Consider the following 21,165-nt stretch of genomic DNA (forward strand, 5'->3'; position numbering starts at 1 on the left):
GCAAACAAACAAACAAAGTGATGTGTTTGGTGTCAACGTGACAAAGAGTGGACCTGTGATGGTTAGTTAATCTTCATTGTCAATTTGACTAGGGATCTCATAGGAGACACACCTCTTGCTGTGCTTGAGCCAGGTTTTTAGAGAAGTTTAATGAACATGGGCAGCACTATCTAGTAGACTGGACCAAATAAAAATGAAAGATGTAGGACACCAGCAGAACACCAGCATTGATCCTTCTCTGCTTCCTAATTGTGGATGCAAGGTGACCAGATGCTTCCCTGTCGGGATGGACTGTTCCCTCAAACTGCGAGCCAAAGCCAACTTCCCTTCCTTGAGTTGCTTTCAGCAGATATGTTGCCACAGTAACAAGAGAAAGAAATTTACATACAGTTGCCTACAGTTGGGGAACTGGGTATAGAGACAGAAATAGATACATAGAGAAGTGAACACAGAGTGGGAGAGGGAGGGCAGAAGGGAGGGAGAGGGACAGAGACAGAGAGACAGAGACAGACAGAGATAGAAATAGTGATAGAGACAGAGACAGACAGACAGAAAGAGAGATAGTGATAGAAGTAGTGATAGAGACAGAAAGACAGATAGACCGATAGACAGAGACAGAGAAAACCTAAGACATTGGCTTATGTGTCCTTGGATGCTAAGTGTGTCTAGATCTGAAGAGCAAGGTTGACAGACTGAGTAAGGACCCAGGGAAGAGCTTCAGTATGAGTTCAGACTGATCTGCTAGCAGAATTCTTTCTTATCATTTTTTTTCTATTCAAGTTTTTAGTTGATTAGAGGAACCTACCCAAATTATGGAGGGTAAGCTTCTCTCCTCAAAGTTCATTGATGTAAATGTTATCTCACATACACACGAAAACTCCTTTATAGAAACCTCTAGAGTAATATTTAAGTAACTCTAGGAATACTATGTGGTCAGCCAAGTTGACTGTGGTGGTTTGAATATACTTGGCCCACAGGAAATGACACTGTTAACAGATGTGGCCTTGTTGGAGGAAGTGTGTCACTGTGGGGATGGGCTTTGAGACCCTTCTTCTAGCTGCCTGGAAGACAGTCTCCTCATGGCTGCCTTCAAGTCAAGGTGTAGAGCTCTCAACTCTTTCTCCAGCACCATATCTGTCTGGAAGCTACCATATTTCCTGGCACAATAAGTGGACTGAACCTCTGAAACTGTAAGCCAGACCTAATTCAATGTTGTTCTTTATAAGAGTAGCCTTGGTCATGGTGTCTCTTCACAGCAATGAAACCCTAACCAAGACATTGACTTAGTTAACTGCCTTTATTGAACTTCTATATTCAAACTGAGGCATTGTGAGACAGGAACATCTGCAGCTTGCCATGAGTCTAGAACAGACTCGGGACCCCGAAAGGCTGCCCTGTCTCTCTTTAGACAGCTCAGTATCTACCTAGAGAGCAGTGAGTTCACTTCTAGAAACGGGGAAGTTGGCTCAGAGATGGGGAGTACTTGCTGTGTGCTACACTGGGCGCTTTCCGTGGACCCATGCCCTCCCATCTCAGAGGGCATCACTTCACCTACCAGGCCCCAGACAAACTCTTTGATGCCTACAGAATCTTTTGACCTCTTACTGTCCTTGCCATGGAAAGTAAGTTGATCCTAAAAGTCCTTCTACCTTTTAACTTCTAGCACATTCTCTCTACCACATGGCTACCGTCTGCTGAGGTAACTGGAGTATGGAGAACAAGGAGCTTGGTTTGCAATTCAGATGAGTTAGCAATTTCCCCTTCAGATCTAAGGCTTGTGTTAAGATAAAGATCTCAGGTTCTTCTAAAAAAAAAAAAAAAAAATCTTTGCAGAAAATTCTCAAAATCTTAGAAACTTCTAGAAACCTTTATTCTATCTAATTCCCCAGTTTTGTAGAGGAAGGCACCAACCACCCAGAGTTGGGGAGTGAAGAACTTTAGAAACTTAGCAATTGACTGCTCTCCTTGGCTCTCCTTTCCTGGGTCTTGTCTTTGGCCAGGGGGAGCATGGCTGGTTGATGTAGAGAGGGATGAAAGGAAAGATTTTTGGGGGGTAACCCCATGGTCTGGGTATGATGTGATGGGGTGTCGAACAGTTATGCAGTAGGGTGCAGGCTAGATGCTTAATCTAAAGCCAGTTGTGTTAATGAACTGATGGAAGTGGGAACTGGTTGGATGTGTGATCTTCAGCAGGAACTATGGAGGCTGGTGCAGGACAAGGCATGTATAGGAGGTGAGAGTCTGGAGGGTGGGCAGTGAGCTTTTGACATACTTGGGGAAGTAAGTAACTGAAGGATGTCCAGAGAAAGCAGTGGGTGTGGGTGTGGACTGAGCTCAGAGCACTGACAGAGTGTGAGATGTGGCATTGCACCTGCATGGTCTAGAAGCTGAACCACAGGAAGGAAGGAAGATCAGCAGAGAGGGGCTCAGGGCCAGGCATAAACAGAGCCACAGAGCCACAGATCCCTTCCCTGTTCATGTTCTGGCCTCTCCTTCGCTTCAGACCCACACTGGGGACAATAATATAGAGAACAGAGCTAGCCGCTGAGAGGCTAAGTGGCTTTCTCTGGTGCCCCGAATACAGCATTAAAAATCGTCCCCAGTAACTTGTCATCTGAATTCTCTCCAGCTGGCTGGTAATTTCTATTAAATCCCAAATGACCATGTGTGGGGGTTCCTGCTGGCTTTCAAAGAACGCAGGTCACCAGAACACAAAGGCATCTGGGAAATTTCTCAGCTCAGGTAGTTGAAGCCCCTTTTTCTTTAATTTTTAAATAACTCATTCCAGATTTAGCAAAAGATCCATTCAAGGAGCCTGGTGAGGCAGCGTGAGTTGACAACTCTGTTTCTGAACAATCCATTACGTATTCAGTGCCAGCCACTCACCCAGCAGGTGTTGGAGCTAAACTAAACTTGCAGGAAAACACACACAGAGATGAGAGACAAGAAGAGTGACAGCAGCTTGGACTTAGGGCAGTTCCTCCAACAAAGGCTAAGAGGGCTGTGTGAGCATCTCTTCCTGCTTGGCATAGGAGAGCTTACACGCTCCCCAGTATGCTGGGTACTATACTAGACCTATCCGTACATAGTGACCTTCGTCCTCCCCCATGGTCTGTGGAGCACGTCTTTCTCTCCACTGTACAGATAAGCACGTGGGACCTTTGTAGATGATGGCTGTATGCGAGGGTGTATGCAGGAAAGAAACCGTTCACACGACCACTCCACTAGGTGGTTAGGGTTTTCGTTGTAGATACAAGGACAGCCAGAGGCATCTGGAAAAATCCAGAGCAGAGAGAAAAGGAAGCAGATTGGACACGGCCAGGCCTAGGGAAGGAGGACAATGAGAGGGGATAGTGGAGATGGTGAGATAGCAGAAGAGAGAAGAGAGAGAGAGAGAGAGAGAGAGACAGACAGACAGACAGACAGACAGACAGACAGACAGACAAAGTCCGAGTGAGAGATGGAGAGTGTGTGTATGGTGGGTTATAAGAAGGATGAGTAGCTGAGGAGAGGGAAGCCTGTGAGCAGGAAGGATTTTAGGGTAGGGGGGAAGGTGAGAGGGATGAGGGTGCTAGCAACCATGGACTTTAAGATGTGTGCCTGGTGCTCATGATGCTGAGGGAGCCTGTAGACCCGCGTGGACTTTGATGTGCTGATAGGCCCTACAGGCAGCCATATGTCCCTTCTGCTAGAGGTAAGGGAAATGACTTCTTTTGACAGATGGGAGCTGGTTTCACAAGTTCCCGAGGAATGCTGGATTTGATCTGGCCACCAGGCATCCTCCTGTAGCCCAGTCGAACTCACGTCTGAATATTTGGACAGCCTTAAGCCCTAACAGTGACGAGTTACAAAAGGACGCTGCTCCCAAGCATCCAACCCAGAGCTCTCTTCTCAGTGACACATTTTCAGGGCAGGTGGGTGGTGTGGTAACTGGTCTCCAAGACTGTCCCTGTGAACTCATTTTGCCATCCATACCCTCTTGTATCTTTCTTCCACGTGGGATCAGGGATGGCCATAGGTGGGTGTAAGAAATGCTGTGAGATTTCTGAAGCTAGAGCCAGATGCCCTATAGCTTATAAGCTCTTAGATGCTTAGATGTTGAGAGAAGCCAGGAGATGTCTGACTTCTTGAAGACGACCAGGCTGTGAGGAAACCCAAGTCAATCAATCACATGAAAAGCTGTATGAAAGAAGATGCCCCGCTTCTCTCCAGCTGCTCAAGCTAGCCCAAGTGAGGCCTGGATCACGTGAGTGATTAGTCACTTGAGAGGAGATTCCCCAGAAGGATCACCACACGACTCCACACCTCAGCTGTTTTCTCGTGGTAACTAGCTATAAGAGGCATCGCGGAAGAACTGTCTGTCCATCAAAGCACAGATGACCCTCAGGATTGTGGAAAACAATAAAGCATTTATGTTGTCCCAAACCAGGTTTCAGAGTTCAGTGATTTAGTGATACGGCAAAACTCAACCCAAACAACTAGGTTTTGGGGTTATTTTATCTGTGACAGACATTATGATCAGTTTGCATTGGCATTTATTATGTGTCAAGGGCTGTATCAAATATTCTTTTTTAAAAAGAATTTTTAAAGTTTTAAATTATACATGTATGTGCGTGTGTGTGTATGTGGTGTGTGTGTGTGTGTGTGTGTGTGTGTGTGCTCGTGAGTGTGGGTGCCCGCAAAGGCCAGAAGAGGGTGTTAGACCCACTGGATCTGGAGTTACAGATGACTGTGAGCCACCTGATGTGGGTACTGGGAGCCAAGCTCCAGTCTTCTGCAGGAGCACCAAGTGTATTTCAGTGTATTTCACGTCTGAACATCTCGCCAGGTGCCACGGTAAGTGTCCTAATTTTGCTATTCTGCTTGTTTTCCTTAAGAGCCCTATGACACAGTACTTTTGTGGCCCCCATACAGGCGTGAGACCACCAAGTGTTTGTCTTTCTGTGCCCGGCTTATTTCACTTAACATGACATTCTCCAGTTCCAACCACAACACTAATGACTGGAGGATTTTATTCTTTTGATTAAGTCTATTTTTATTGTTTGTAATTATCCAGTAAGCTTGCTTCACATACTAGAAAGGTTCAGGGATGGTTTCTATTGAGCCCAAGGTCAGGTTCCAACTCCTCCACAGTACAAACTCACACAGTGCCGGTGTCTCTTGTTAAACTTTGGGGGTAGGGAGCAAGTGACTCTCAGGGGACCAGACTGATGGGTGGACTCAGATCTGGGGATTTGCCTTGGGAAGCCTGACTGAGCTTCGAGGGCTTGTTCTGGAAGGGTTACGGCCGCTGCCAAGACCTTTGTGAATTCATTTACACAGAGAAACAAATAGCTGTGACCTTTTCTTTTTGAAATGTTTTTTCGAGGGAAGCCAGTGCTGCCAGCAGGGTCTAGATTGATGGCCTCAGATGCAGAGACACGGAGCCTCTACCTGTGTGCCACTTCGTCGGCACCTCGGGTCAGATCAGCCAGAGCCACGTCCAGGCTCAGAAATGTCACATGGATGGCTTACTCACAACATGTTCTCCCTGACTTTTCTCCCATCTGGATTGCTTTTCTAGCCCATGGAACATGGCGGACATGATAGATTTCATGTCCGCAGGACAAAAGAGATGAAAAAGGAAAACTGAGTCATGAACCAGAAAGCACAGGGTGCAAAGTTAAGTCTCCGATGAGGACATGCAGGCTGACATACACGTTTGGAGCTGCTCCCCGCCCAGGTGGGCCTTGAGGCCAGGGGTCAGCAAAGTGCAAAGAGGCTGTGTCCCTGTATAGCATGGCCCCTGAAGGACCGCTTGAGAACAAACCTCTGGGCAGTGCTGACTTCCTGTCACTCTGGGTCAAGTTCTCCATGTGGACAGGTCCTCACTGTCGGCCCCACCTCATCTGCTTTCCTCAGTGGGAGCTCACCTTGGGGCCTGACCTGCACATCCAGGGCCCTACAGAGGCATGGAACACGTATGGGGAGGAGGGTAAGGATTGTGGCCTAGACAACAGTGTGAGGCAGTGTTGAAAGGCAGTAGACATCCTCTGTCACAAGAAGAATCAACTTAGGTCAGATCCTATATACCCTTGGCCTCTTAGGACCTCTATCCAGCATCTGGATTCCCTTCTCACCTGGACCCTGTCTGAGCCTCAGGGTCTGCCTGGCCTTCTCCACCATTGGGAAAGCCTACTTTCTAACCTGGGCATTTTGCTTCCAAAGCCTACCTTTAAATTCTGATTACCTTTGTTTTCTATACCCACAGACCACACGCATTATTACATTTACTTAGTTAGTCTTCCGTAGATCGATTGTTTTTACTTCCCTTAAATTGATTCATTTTGAAAGGGGCACAGTATGATGCAAACCAGAACCATTTGCTATAAATAGGAGTCACCTGTACGAATAAATAAAGCATTGGCTGCCAAGGACCTGGGCTGCCCTGTGTTTATTGAAAGGAATATTGCCATCTGTGAAAGATACCCCAAGAAGACAATCTTCCTCAGGGAACCAAAGAAGCCTGGAAGAATTGCACTGGCTTCTCAATCTTCCATTACTAATATTTAATGTTAGGCTGAGGGTCACTTCTACCCCCGACCTGATTTTCATGTCTTGATAATCATGGTTGCCCCAAATTTAGGCCTGTCCTTCAAGGCTTCCTGCCTCCAAAAGTCTCTCTTGCTGTTGTTCTATTGATATCATTGACTGCTTTTTCCAAATATTTATAGGAATGGGTTGACCTATCTCCTCGATGTCCTTAGCTCTGGTTCTAGCCTGCCAGAGGTCTCAGGCTCTGTGAGTCAGGGCCTGTGCTCTTTCTGGTATGTGTGCAGTATATGGTGAGCTGCAGGTTTGCACGCAGCGTCGTCTTGGTGAGCTGCAGGTTTGCACGCAGCGTCGTCTGTGAGGCTTGCTGAACACTGTGAGCTGCTGAATGGAATTTAAGACCTTGCCACCGCTAACTGCACCGGGCTGCTCTGAAGTCGATTTCATAGAACTGTATCAAATAACTTGCATACAAGCAGCTTCCCTGTTCAAATCAATCAATCATCCCTTGCAATGTCCAACTCGACCAATTCTGTGCAACAAAAGGAATCTGCAAAATCAAATGCATCCAGGGCGAGGGCGTATTGTCTGGAGCTGTATACGTGAGTGAGAGGAAGCACTCGAGATCAATCGACTGACTACATTCGTTTGTCTCTCATCTGTTCGGCAAATCCTAGCAAAGCACCTATTGCATGCCAGGCCTGAGGGGACTCTCAGAAGGAAAAGTAAGTCCTGTTTCTGCTTGAAGAGGCTCATCATTCAGAAAGGGTGATACCATGAGACCAGAACAAGCAATGATTTACAATTCAAGGTGCTGGCCAAGTGACAGGAGGCCTGGGGAACCCTGGGTTCTAATGGAAAGATCTGGAAAGAATAACACACAGAGATGACCTTTGAATTAAGCTTTGAAAATGAGCCAGGCTTGTCAGAGAAAGAGCAATCTAGGCCAACAAACAAATGGCGCTGAGAGGGCTCAGTTGCTAAGGCTGGCTATGGACTGGATATCTGTGGGGAGGGACAGGAGACAGAACTAGAGAGAGCGTGGCAGGCATCAGACCTGAAAGGGCCTTCCTGGCCTAGCAAAGAGAAGCTGTTGGGGTTCCTAAGGCAAGTGGAGTGTGACAGAGGTGGCTAATTCCCAACTCACAGAATTCTGCTGGCACAGAAGGCTGCAGCTAGCCTCCAAGGTTGGAAGAGGCAGCGCCTGTGGGTGAGCAGAGAGCAGTGTGCAGGGATTCTGGGAGGCAGCTTACGGGAGGTAGGGGGAGGGAGGGAGCGGGGACGGGGAGGCAGGCATTAAGGAGAGATGGATCCCTTTTTATTTTCTGTACTTACTATTTTCGGGTTTGGGAAATGGTGGTTGGAGTTCCAGCCACCTTTTTGGACAACAAAGCCGCTTTTGAGGATGGATGTCAGGCATGGAAATGGTGGAAGAAAAAGAACAGATACTAATCTTGTATGTCATCTCTTCTACGTGAAAAGTACACAAGGTACATGTGTGCACTCGTGTGTGCACATGAGCATGTATGTATGTGTGGGCAGTTATGTATATATATGTGTATATGATTATGTATGTATACGTGTGTGATTATGAATACATGTGTATATGTGTGTGTGTGATTATGTATACATATACATCTGTATATGTGTGTGTGTGCGTGTGTGTGTGTGTGTGTGTGTGTGTGTGTGTGTGTATGCTATTGCAACTAGAGATCAAGGGCTGATCTTTTCCTCACTTTCTACCTGTACCTCAGCAGTTATTCTAGACTACCTGGGCAGCAAGCCCCACCCTCCCAGCACTGAGGTTACAGGCACAATTTGCTACACTCAGCCTTTAAAATGGATGCTGGAGGTTTGAACTCAGCTCTCAAGGCTTGTATGGCAAGCACTTTATGAGCCAGGCCATTTCCCTCGCTCCCAAACCTGTGTAGTTTAAATTACTGTTACTGTGGGGGGTTTTATGATGTTCAGCCAAGCCCCTTTGTCTATAAGGTCTGGCTGATAAGTTTCATATTCCATGTCTTCTTTGTATCTACTGGTATATTGCTTGATTGTTGTGGTTTATGTTTTATTTGTTTGTTTATTGGGTTTTAGTTATTTGATCTTTTTTTTTTTTTTTAAACCCTAACAAAGACACCATCTGAGCTATCTTTTCCCCCCTTCCCTTTCTCCCTCTTGCTCTGGCCCCGCTTGCTCTGGCCTATAGGTTCTTTATTTGTTTCCTATTACAGATGGTTGTGAGCCACCATGTGGTTGCTGGGATTTGAACTCATGACCTCCAGAAGAGCAATGGGTGCTCTTAATCGCTGAGCCATCTTACCAACCCGTTATTTGATCTTCTTGATTTCCCTGGTAATTTTTGCTGACTTTTTTGCTTGTTTTGTTTTTATCAGACAATGGAGTTTCACTATGCTATCCAGACTGATTTTTAACTCATGAATAGGTTTAAGTGATCCCCCTGCCTCAGTCTTTCCAGTAACCAGGTCTACAAGGTGCGCCTGGCTTTCTGGTTGTTTTTTAGTGGAAAATTACACAAAATTGTATAAAGTAGTATTATCGAATGCAGGAGCTACTAGTCGTGTGTAGCTTTAAAAATTACAGTGACACAGAACTCAAACTTCAGTTCCCATTTCCCGAGGGAATGCTGAGTGTTCGGCTCTATTTCCCAAGGTCTGGGCTGCTGCGTAGGGAAGGACAAATGTCTCTCATGGCTCACGCCAAGCTCTGCTTCCAGTTTCCTTCTCTCGGGGATCTTGGCCTTTCATGAACCTTTGGTCTTGGTAGCTCTCCAATGACTTTAGGTGGGGTTTTGAAGTATATATTTTACGCAGTTTTCTAGTTATTGTTGGCAGTCTGATAGGAATGATCCGGTTGGTCCTAACTGGAATTCGAATCACGTCTCTGCCACAGGCAGCTTGAGCAAAGGAAGTCTGGTGGAACAGTGTAGGGAAAGGCAGTGGAGCTTGAGTGAAGGTTAGGGAGGGAGAGAAGACACAGTTGAAGTTCTAGTCCTGGCTGGATCCCTGGGTGGGCTGTGAGGTGTACGTGTGTGGGTGTGTGTAGGTGGGGAGGAGTTCAAGACAGACTCTCAGGCCCCTGTCCTCGGATGACTTAGGTCACAGGGTGGGCGCACCATTGTAACACTACCTAAAGGAGCTAGACTTGGGAAGAAGTCGTTCAGATGGAAGTGGGGGCAGGTGCAACAAATACACTGTGGATAGTGTCCTGGGCCAGTGACATTGGCTGTGACAGCTGCTCAATGCCGGGGCAGCAGGCCCTTCCTATAGGACTGAATCTCTATCATGTGCCTTCAATGTGCATTGCTGACTAGTGCTGTGGTCTTCCTCCTTCTATTACCCACCTCCCTTTCCTTTTCTGCTTCCTTTTCTTCCTTTTCTTGCTTCTCCAGCCTTCAGGCCAATTCTGAATGAGCCTCTAGAATGCATTCATTCATAATATCCAGTGTCCAATCACAGGGTAATGGCACATTCATTCATAGTACCCAATGTACAATCACTTGTGGGTAAGATTATCCCATTTACCTGTAGAACTGATAGGAAGGTGCCAGAAGGGAGACATGGAGCATGGAACGGGGTGGCTCTTACTTACAAGCAGTTGGTAGTATATGCATCTGTGCTTCATCGAAGCCATGAGGACAGGTGCTGTGGTCCGTTCCGTGATGCCGAACCAATTCCAGGGGCTCAGTTTGACTTTCTCCCGGCACACTGCTGTGGACTCTAAACAGAGGTTTATCCACATTTATCCTTCCTCTGGGGAGCATCAAGGGGCTCTGTCAGGTTTCAGAGACCCTCTCTCCTGGAGGTGGCTTGTCTAACTGAAGAACACTCTCTGCTTTCTGCCTGGCTTTAAGGCTGCCTGGTGTACAAACCATTCATCCAGGGGCTGGTCCCCTGAGCTGGAGGCTCAGAGGCAGAGGACAGACAGTGTGGCTCTCAAAGTCCCACAGTCTGTCAGTTTTTGCTTTCCTGATCCAAGGCCCGATCATGGATGACCCTACTGGCATTTGGAGTTTTCTCTGGGCTCTGTGAGGAGTCAGGAAGTTAAGTGGCTCAATGCATTCTTTGGAAATTTGGCCGTGAATGAAAAAGAGATTGTGAGAACCGTTTGGATCTGCTGTAGCGGGAGAGTAGAAGGGAACATGGCATCTTCTGTTCACACAGGGGATTGTGGGGCATGGAGAGGACATAGACTTAAGAGGGTGTGGGCCAGGTCAGGGTGACCTCTGGATGTCTTCTCTGAGGTAGACTTTCATGTATAACCACAGGATTAGGGAACAAGATAGCCCTGTTTGGGCCTGTGGTTTCAAGTGTCTGTGGAAGATTTAAGAATCTGCATAGGTTATGTGCCAAAGAATCACAGTCAGGGCTGAAGAGAGATTTCTTTGGCCTGAGAGGACCTCTCTGCCCACATTTCATACTCCCAAAGATGGATGGTATCTTTGTGTGGGTTGTATCCTTAGCTCACACTCCTGTCCACAGTGTCTCAAACTGTCTCCTATTTGTCCCCACCAGAAGACCACGTCCGTGGCTGGCCATGTCCGTGATCCCTAGTGCTGACATCAAGCCAACTATGTCTGTTCAGAGCTAGAGTTTGGGCTGGGACATGCTTGATTACCATGTATTACCATTTATTAATTTTTTAAAATGACTCCTTTTATTACTATTATTTGAATATTTTATAACTTATGTGAGAACTTCCTACTGTGCTTGATCCCATTTGCTCCCCACCCTTTACTCAACTCCTCCCCAATCCACCCCCACCTTCCTGCCTCTCCCAACTTCATGTCCTGTTTGTTTTGGTTTTGGTTTTTTCGAGACAGGGTTTCTCTGTGTAGCCCTGGTTGTACTGGAACTCACTTTGTAGACCAGGCTGGCCTTGAACTCAGAAATCCACCTGCCTCTGCCTCCCAAGTGCTGGGATTAAAGGCACGTGCCACCACCACCTGGCCTTCATGTCCTTTTTAATGCTTTAAAAATTTTTTATTTTATTTTATTATTTTGTGTATATGAGTACTTTTCATGCATGCTTATGCAGTGTGTGTGTGTGTGTGTGTGTGTGTGTGTGTGTGTGTGTGTGTGTGCCTGGTGCCTACTGAGGTCAGATAACCCAGACATGGAATTAATAGATAATTGTGAGCCCACATGTGGGTGGTGGGACTTGAACCCAGGTCTTCTGCAAGAGCAACAAGTACTCTTAACTACTGAGTAAGGCTCCATCCTCTTCTCCTCTTCTTCTTCTTCTTCTTCTTCTTCTTCTTCTTCTTCTTCTTCTTCTTCTTCTTCTTCTTCTTCTTCTTCTTCTTCTTCTTCTCCTTTTTTTCGGTTTTATTAAGTAACCCACTGAGTCCAACTTGTGCAGACTCTATACTCATTGGTGTGGAACTGTTCACTAGAATTTGGCCAACCTATCAGGACTCACATCCTTAAAGAAAACTGGTTCGACCCCAGAAACCATTGATTGCCCACAGCTCCTACTCCCTTTGCGCTAGAATGTTGAGTGGCTTGATCTTGTATAGATCTTATGCAGACGACCACAGTGCTGTCAGTGCAGGAGTGCAATGGATCCTCTCTTGTACAGAAGACACTGTCTGGCTTCAGTTCTCTTCAACCAACAATCTTACAATCTTTCTATCTCTCTTTATTTTCCCATTGGCTCCCGAGTCTTGAAGGGGTGTGTGTGTGTGTGTGTGTGTGTGTGTTGAGGGAGGTGAGCTCTGAGCAATCCACTGACACTATCTCCTCACTTTGACTACATTCATCACCCCCCACTGAACAAAGAAACTTCTCTGATGAAGCCTCCTGAGTGCTACAGTAATCTATGGGTCAAGACATACAGATTTAGAGGGTGGGGTTTCTACTATTTCCATTTAGCATAATAATTGTAGTAACAGGCTCACTCCTAGGGCCTGTGAATACCCCAACAGTGGGTTCCTGGCCATGGTTACAGTATTACCTATCAATCTTAATGCTCTAATGGGAGATACCAAGAGCTCATGAGGTTTTCTAACTTCTTATGACTCCTTTCAAGAGTCATGGAGACGGGTACAAGAGCATCTGCAGTGGAGGAGGCATTGCTGGGGGAAGCTTGGTGGTACTGGAAGAGTCCTGAGGAATGAACGTAAGCTGCATTGCATAGGTCATGGTTCAGTATTTGAACCATGCAGGCCCATTAGAGCCTGCTTCACTTTGCTCTCCTGTTGCCAGCTCCAGGTCTCTGAACCAGACTCTGGTGCCTTTCTGATCATGGTGCACACATGCAGCTTTATCCTGTGAGGTGGGCTTCCCCGCCTTCCCTTCCAGTGCACCAGGACACACCCAAATGTTACCTCTTTTCTCATGCTTCCCTGTGATGCCCTGGTCAGGTTCTGATCTGGTATAACTGAGGACACAACTTGCCCCCACTGCGAACTCCCAGAAGGCCCCTCTTCTTCATTCTGTAGTTGGTACCTCATCCAAGGTTCATAAGCACTGTTAGAGACACATATCCATAAAACTATTACACACACATTCTAGAAAAGCCCTCTGCCTGGTTGCAGAAAGACCCGACTTCAGGCCTAGTTTCTCTCTTTCATACTTTGCTTCCTGAGTCACCCTGGGTAGGGTACTTTGGTAAGAGGGAGGTGGCATCGGTGGTTCAGATTGAACCCTACCAGGAAGCTCTGAAATCTACCAGTGGATCCTACTTCCTACGGACTGGAAGGAAAGAGACTCCGAAGACACAATGCTCTCCCATCTACAGCTCAGAGGCTCAAAGATCTTGCTAGCCTGTGTAGCAACAGGAGTCAGGGAAAGCTTCAGGGAAGGGTTGCTAGGGGCAGCAGAGGAAGGCAGTGCTGAAGGAGGGAGGAGGAGAAGGAGGAGGAGGAGGAGGAGGAGGAAGAGGGGGAGGAGGGGGAGGAGGAGGAGGGAGGTTCACAATAGTACTGGAGAAACAGTGTCTGTTTGGTGCAGGGAGGACTGGCTTTGGTGGGCCAGGTAGCTCCTTTCTTAATCCCCTGGAGTTGCTTGGTGCAGTAGCCTTTGAGAAGATGGAAGGGGACTATTACAAGAGATGAATATCCCAATGCCCTGCCTTTTAGCTAGAGGAGCTGAGCTGGCCCAGGGCCTAAAGAAAGGAATGCTGACCTCACTCTGGGACTTGCTTTATGTCCTAAATTTATTTGCGAGTCATTGGAGGCTTGGCACATCTGTCTTTGCTATTTTCCAGGTGCTGCCTGCTGGGCTCTGTACCCAGAAGGTGTTCCGTAAATGCTCAGTAGGGAGCTAGCAATCAGCCAAACAGTCTTGGAGGATTTTGTTCAGCGTGCTTGGGGGCAGGGATGACTGAGGCTTGGGTAATTTTCCAAAGCTCTGGAGGCCTGGCGAGGCTGACGGTGAACCCGCAGGAGTAAATTGCTCACCTCTGTGAAGGGAACGGGCTCTCCCGGGGCACTGAGTGGTTAGAGAAAGAAGTAATTCACTAAATGGCGCCTCCTGCCACGGACGCGCGCGAGCTTGGAAATTAACTCATCACCGAACATTTCAGAGGAGCATTATTTTATCAGGACTGCTGGAATCATGACTGGGGCTAGTCCTGAGACACCACAGGCAGGCAGATCTTGAGAAGCTGGGATGACATCTGTCCATGAATACTTCCGACTATAAAACATTGTCTTTCAATTCCAGCAATTCTACTGGGAAACAGGCCTAGAGAGTGGAGAGGACCCCAGAGCCATTCAAGGACCCCAGAGTGGTCCTTGGCTCCCAGAGTGGCTCTGAGGTCACTGGATGTGTGGCCGGGTCCCTCTGTTGCACCTAACATTTTATTGTAGGTACTTCCCCTTTGTCTGCAAGTCCAGGCAAGGTCCCTGGGAGCATTAGAGCCGCCTGCCCTTCCTGGGTAAACTGTGACCAGTCTGTAGTGGTTCTGAACAGAGAGAACCTGTAAATCTCATCCTTTGGTACGAGAATTTGGAAAAGGGGCCAGGAACCCAGGAAGGGCAAGGGCCTGGTGTCTGTCCTGTGCTGTGTATAACCCTTAGCTCGGGCACTTCATTATATAGATGTATTTAGGGTACAGTGAGAACAGGGGCTTTAAAACTCTGTGGAGGTATGCAATCAGAATAATTGGGGGAGGGCCAGTGAGGTCGATAAGAGGGTAAAAGTGTCTGCTGCCAAGCTTGACAACTGAAATTTCATTCCCAGAACAAACCCACAGGGTAGAGAAGAACCAGTTCCAACCAGCTGTCCTCTGGCTTCCACATGTGTGCTATATATGACACACACATGAGCTTATGTACTTACATGCACACATATAAATAAATAAATAAATAAATAAATAAATAAATAAATAAATGTGTTTTTTGTTAGTTGTTTGTTTGCTTTAAGAAAATACGCTGAGTACACTCTGACCGACTCAGTAACGGGTCACAAATTGTCCAAGTTCTCCATCAATCAATGAAACCGCTGGAGGGAAACTCTATATCAGCAGATCTCCATCTCTGGGCTGTAACCTCTTTGGGGACATCCAAAGTCCCTTTCACAAGGGTAGCCTGAGACCGTGGGAAAACACAGATATTTGCATTATGATTCATAGCAGTAGCAAAACTACAGTCATGAAGTAACATTGAGAATAATTTTACGGTTGGGGGCTACCCCGCAGCATGAGGAGCTGTATTAAAGGGTCGCGGCATCAGGAAGGTTGAGAGCCACGGCTCTAGAGCCTTGGGTTGGAACCATCCTTAAAACTCACCCTCAGCTTCCTCCTCGCCTTCCTGATGCTGTTCTATGTTTTCATCCCAGCTTTACTGCTTTTTTTTTTTTTCTTCTCCAATCGGCAACTCCTATAATCCAAACCCTTTGGCCTACAAAAATCACCGCTCTAGACGGCAGCCTCCTATGTCAAGACACCTGCCCCTAGATGAGCAGAAACCCTCTTTGAGCTCTGATGACTACAGCAGCATCTTCAGAGGCCCGGGGAGAAGGCTGTATTTGTGGCTTTCCTCCCAGTCCCTAGATTGTGGGTCAAGCTGCTGCTCTCCCCTGTCCTTGCAGCACAGGGTCGGGTCCCGGGGCACTGTCTGAGATATAGGCAGATGCCGGGACACAGGGTTAGGGACACAGGTTGAGGGCTAGCCTCTCGCCTCAAAGAAGCTGAACTCAATCTCCCACAAGAGACTCTTCTTCAGTCTTGCCTGTCTCTTCCCAGGTCAGGAGAAAGGGGCTGGAAGGAAGAGCTCAGAGGTAGCCCCTGGGAGTCTGACTGCCATCTCTGTCACCTTGGGTCATTTACTCTGTTTTTTTTTTTTTTTTGGTTTTTCGAGACAGGGTTTCCCTGTATAGCCCCGGCTGTCCTGGAACTCACTCTGTAGACCAGGCTGGCCTCGAACTCAGAAAATCCGCCTGCCTCTGCCTCCCTAGTGCTGGGATTAAAGGCGATCGCCGCCATGCCCGGCTCGGGTCATTTACTCTTGTCTACTGGGCCCTGTGTCTATATCATTGTCCTGCCTACCGGCCCTCTCAGATGGGGACATGAGAGAGTGTTGAGGCGCTCTGTAGAGCAAAGCACAGGCTCAGGTTGAAGAGTAAGGCTGACACTGGTGGCCTTTCTGGGGACACCTGTACCCTGGAGGAAGATCTGCAGGGGTGCGGACATCCAACAGGATTTTTGGCCCCCCGTTTCTTTTGCCTTTCCTTTTAGAACCTGGCCTGCCTACTCTATTTGGCTCTCGGGACAGGGCCCAACCTTCCGAGCAAGGTCATACATCCTCCCATGTAGAGAAGAGTGACACCTCTGGCTTCTCTCTCCAGGGACGGAGGAGCAAGTTCACCTGGTTATTGGAAAGTAAACAGTGGTTGGGCTTTGTGGTTCTTCTCACTTCCTGTTGGTTGGGTTGTCCCCTGGAAGCCCCATGGCCACCGATCTCCAGGAACCTTGTGTCCTTGGCCCAGCCATCAGGTCTCTTCTTTAAAAATTCCGCAGTTGGAAGCAAATTCCGCAGAGAAAGGTGCATCCCCCGATCCACAGATCTTTATCTCCATGTGTCATATTCCTTTGTCTTAGCCGATACAGAACTGGGAAAGATGGGACTCGTTTTAAAAATAACATCTGAGCAGAGCAAGGTGTTTGGAGGTCTCCCTCCCGGAATTTTGAGTCCCGGAACCGAATTAAGTCAGGGTTATTTGTAGGCTGCGCCCTCGAGGGAAAGCTGCGAAGGAGCTACTTGCTGAGGCCCCGGCGCCTGTTCCGCACAGTCCAAGCATTTAGCTCCTGTTTCTCAGAAGAGCCACAGTAGCTTCAGGCTTTTGGCCAGATTCTGAAGAACAAACAGGGTTTCAGGCAGAAGGAGGGCGGGCGGCAGAGGAGCCGGGCAAGGAGGAGGATCGAGTGTAACTGGCTACACTTTCTACGCATGGAGGTTTGTAGAGATGTCGCCTGCGCCAGCTCCCGGCAGTATTAAATGGCAGGATAAGAGGTTTGGATCTCGTCGTGTTGGGGATATGAAGACTGAACCATGGGAGGCAGAGGGGTGGTGGTGGTGGCAAGGGAGCAGACTGAAGGCCTGGAAAAGGCTGCAGCAGGGACTGCGGTTACAGTCTTGGCAAGGTCACCTTCTGCTCCCTGCCCCTCCCCCGCACCCCCAGTTCCACTCTCCTGAGCTCCTCAGAGTGCCTGCCTGGGGCCTGTTCCTTTTGTATTCACAAACAAGCGCATCTGTAGCATGCTTTCTAAAAAGTCCAGGGTGGTCACACCACACCCATGCTCACTTCAAACCATTCCTCAAGCGCCTCCGACTACCTCAACGGAGTTGCTCACGACTGTATTTTAATCTGCATACAGAGCTTCCATAATTTAGCCAACCAGTTTCTCACTGATGGATATTGCAATTGTTTCAAACTTTTATTAACACGAAAGAAAAGGCGATACAGTAGCTGTTCTTAATATCCACTCCTGTGTACTTACTTTAACATTTATTTTAGCAGAACACAGATGCTCAAAAACAATGCCTTGGGGGTCAGTGAGATGGCTCAGTGGGTAAAGGTACTTGTACCAAACCCAGCAACCCAACTTCTATCCCCAGGACCCACATGGTGGAAAGAAACACCTGATTTCCTGCAAGTTGTCTCTGACTTCCTTCTACACACCTTGGCACATGTGTGTGAGCACACACATACACATAAATAGATAAATATGATTAAAATATTTTTTACAAAGTAATACTCCTGGATTAAAGAGCAGTTCCATTTAAAAATTTTAGTAGGTATTTCTACATTAAAATAGTTTAGCAATTAATTCTCATGGCTGTGTGCATGCATTGATGACAGGAAAGGCAAAGTCTGGGAAGACATGGGTGGGAGAATATTTTCATTAACTGGATCTCTTGTATTGTCCTCATTGAGGTACAAATTGGTATAATTATTTTGACAAGTAATTTAGCAATTATCTTACAAAATTGCAGTGCATTCAGTGACCCAGCAATTTCACGACTAGTCATACACATGAGAAAAATGCTGTTTTTATACAGCCACGGTACAGCAGCGTTCCTCTTATTACAGGAGGGGTGGGGGAGGGGCAGAAACAACCACGCCCTTTGACCTGTATCCTGGTTAGTTTTTTATCTCAGCCTGACATAGGCTAGAGTCGTCAGAGAGGAGGAAACCTTCTTTGAGAAAAAAAACGCCTCCAGAAGGCAAGCCTATGGGGGCATTTTCTTAATTAACAATTGCTGCAGGAGAGCTCATTCCACAGTGGGCGGGGCCACCCCTGGGCTGGTGGTTCTGGCTTCTGTAAGAAAGCAGGCTGAGCAAGCCAGTAGTAACCTTGCTCATGGTCCCCTCCGTGGTCTCTGCATCAACTCCTGACTCCAGGTTCCTGCCCTGTTTGAGTTCCTGCCCTGGTTTCCTTTGATGAGGAACCGTGATGTGGAAGTGTAAGCCAAACAACTCTTTTCCTCCCTAACTTGTTTTGGTCATGGTGTTTCACCATAGCAATGGTAACCCTATGACAACATGAAATTGGATGCATAAATTGTGACAGTAAAAGTGAGTGAGCTATAGCGACATACCACTAAATTTAGTATATACAAATACTATGTAACAGATATGCTGTGCTTACATGCAATTAAAAAACCCCATCCCTCTTACCCTCTGAACTATCTCCCCCATCTCTACAGGTATAGAATAGTGAATAAAGTTAAGACTTGGGAAACTATTGGTTACTAAATTATTTACTACTTAGAGACAACTGAATATAAACAAAACTATGCATAAAGTAAAATGGTCTTTAAAAGCTATAAATAGATAAAAGTTTTCCAAAGTTGTAGGGGAAAGGGAGGTCTGATGGGGATAGATATATAGCGAGATATACTAACATATATATATATATATATATATATATATATATATATATTCTGGTCCTTTGAAGCCATTTGTTTGAATTGCTTATGGATATTCATAAATAAACACCAACCAATTAGTTGGCTTGCAAGTTAATCAATCCATGCTGTAAAATAGTATCATTTGTGGGAATATGTCAGGAAAGAAAAGGGAGACTAATAAAACAAATCGAGGGATGGGAGATGAGACTTCAACACTAGGAGGCACGGTCTCGGTCTTTGCCTAATGGCATTCAGGATTCCTGGCCTCTCAGATATGGATCCGGGTTCTTCCAAGGGATATTGACACTCAATACAGGGTTGCTGTTACTGTCATAAGAAATGGCACGGGTCCCCCATCATGGCAGCCCTCTGTGTATCCGTGACATCAGGGTCTGTCATCTTGAAGGTTTTGGGAATGACGAGTTTCCTCCTATTCTGTATGTTTTATTCATCCTTTGGAAATTTTTATCTTATCGTGGGCTGATGGACCATTGGTTGGGGCGAATCGGTATTCCTCTCTGCTGTCTGGGCTTCAGCATGGACTGTCTGGGGTGGAGAGCGTTGACTAGAGGGAAACCCCCTTCTCACTCTGCCAATGACATGCTCACCTCCATGTCACCTCTCTGCTGCCCCAGCCAGTTGGCAACACCCCGAGGCTCAGGAAGGGCACGGCAAAGGGTGCAGCAGATTGGAATGGGGAAGACCGTCGTCGGGAGGAATTAAGAGGGACCTCATCCAGTTGGGGCCCTTTGGTTTTAAGACTGGGACATCTGATCCCGCCCTAGCGGGGTTTCTGTACTGAAACAACCAGCCTCTCCTGAGCTGGCTGATGGCAAGAGAGCGACTAAGCTACTCCTTAGGGCTGGGTCGGAGTAGGTGGGTCAGGATTGGAGTGTGGTCTTGCATCTGTGCCTGTGTCCTGAGGTTTAGAGCAGAGCGTCTCGGGAAAACAGAGGTAATTGTTTAATGACAGATGAAATACTCACTCTGCCCAGCAGCAGGAGAAGATGGTGAGCTGTTACTGTCATTATTTTTGATTTAGAAAAAGAGCGAATCACAAGGCCTCGGGTCACTTAGCTAATGGACACATAATTCACCAGGTGTTCTCTAATGCATCAGAGCTTGCTCTCTGCTCTCTCCGGCCTTGGCCTGGTGGACCTGAGCAGCACAGTTGGGACTGCTCTGAACAACTGAGGCTGCCCCCGTCCCTTTCCATTCCAGACCCAAGCTTCACGGCACAGGCACCAAGAGCTTAATTTATAAGCAATAAGAAGATTATTTGCCAAAGAAGGCAGAATCACTGTCTTTGCCTATAGCTTTACCTATAGGGATATAAAGATCTGTTCTCCCCACTCCCTAATACCTTCTCTATAACCACTAGCCAGTGACAAGGTCTTTGCAGCTTGAAGTGTCCTCTATGCACGGTGACTGAACTCTTTTCAAGCTGCCATCTTGAATTTCTGCTCCTTTCTAAGTTCCAAATCAAATGGCACCTCCTCTCTGGGACACCTTGCCTCTCCTGGTTGAATTCAGTGCTTTTCTTTCTGCACATCCTCCTCTGGGGGCATCCACATTGTGGTGTGGTGTGCTGTGCTGTGCTGTGCTGTGCTGTGCTGTGCTGTGCTGTGCTGTGCTGTGCTGTGCTGTGTAGGGCTGTGCTGTGCTGGTCTATGCAGGGTTGTGATGGTCTGTGCTGTGCTGGTCTGGTCTGGTCTGGGCTGTGCTGTGCTGTGCTGTGCTGTGTAGGGCTGTGCTGTGCTGGTCTATGCAGGGTTGTGATGGTCTGTGCTGTGCTGTGCTGTGCTGTGCTGTGCTGTGCTGTGCTGTGCTGTGCTGTGCTATGCTGTGCAGGGTTGTGATGGTTTGTGCTGTGCTGTGCTGTGCAGGGCTGTGCTGGTCTGTGTTGTGCTGGTCTGTGCTGTGCTGTGCTGTGCTGTGCTGTGCTGTGCTGTGCTGTGCTGTGCTATGCTGGTCTGGTCTGGTTTGTGCAGGGCTGTGCTATGCTGTGCTGTGCTGTGCTGTGCTGTGCTGTGCTGTGTTGGTCTGGTCTGGTCTGGTCTGGTCTGGTCTGTGCAGGGCTGTGCTGTGCTGTGCTGTGCTGTGCTGTGCTGGTCTGGTCTGTGCAGGGCTGTGCTGTGCAGGGCTGTGCTGTGCTGTGCTGTGCTGGTCTGGTCTGGTCTGGTCTGTGCAGGGCTGTGCTATGCTGTGCTGTGCTGTGCTGTGCTGTGCTGTGCTGTGCTGTGCTGTGCTGTGCTGTG

The sequence above is a fragment of the Mus pahari genome, chromosome 12 (assembly GCF_900095145.1).
Source record: "Mus pahari chromosome 12, PAHARI_EIJ_v1.1, whole genome shotgun sequence".
Lineage (NCBI taxonomy): Eukaryota > Metazoa > Chordata > Mammalia > Rodentia > Muridae > Mus > Mus pahari.